The sequence below is a fragment of the Piliocolobus tephrosceles genome, chromosome 7 (assembly GCF_002776525.5).
Source record: "Piliocolobus tephrosceles isolate RC106 chromosome 7, ASM277652v3, whole genome shotgun sequence".
NCBI classification, from domain to species: domain Eukaryota; kingdom Metazoa; phylum Chordata; class Mammalia; order Primates; family Cercopithecidae; genus Piliocolobus; species Piliocolobus tephrosceles.
Window position 1 is genome coordinate 67,888,680 of NC_045440.1, and position 756 is coordinate 67,889,435.

Here is a 756-nt window from a genome sequence, read left to right on the forward strand (position 1 = left end):
TGAGATGTTTTGCCACCCCTATTATATATGAAAAGGGATGACCGCAATTACTTTTTCATGGAAAACGATTCAACCCAATGCAATGGAACAGAGTTCATAACGGTATCAAGGACACTAAAGGTCGAGGCTGGGTACGGTGGCTCATGCCTGTAATCCCAGCACTTCGGGAGACTGAGGTGGATGATTGCTTGAGCCCAGGAGTTTGAGACCAGCATGGGAAACAAAATGAGACCCCTGTCTCTACAAAAAAAAATTTTAAAGTTTGCCAGGCATGGTTGTAGTCTCAGCTACTTGGGAGGCTGAGGTGAGAGGATGACTTGAGCCAGAAGATTGAGACTGCAGTGAGCCCTGATTGGGCCCCTGCACCCCAGTCCTGTGACAGAGGTAGACCTTGTCTCAAAAAAAAAAAAAGGGAGACCGGGCGCGGTGGCTCACGCCTGTAATCCCAGCACTTTGGGAGGCCGAGATGGGCGGATCACGAGGTCAGGAGATCGAGATCAACCTGGCTAACGGTGAAACCCTGTCTCTACTAAAAATACAAAAAATTAGCCGGGCTTGGTGGCCGGCGCCTGTAGTCCCAGCTACTCGGGAGGCTGAGGCAGGAGAATGGCGTGAACCTGGGAGGCGGAGCTTGGAGTGAGCTGAGATTGCGCCACCACGGTGCACTTCAGCCTGGGCGACTGAGCAAGACTCTGCCTCAAAAAAAAAAAAAGGAATACTAATGGTAGAGAAGCAGGCACAATTTAAGGGTTTGGG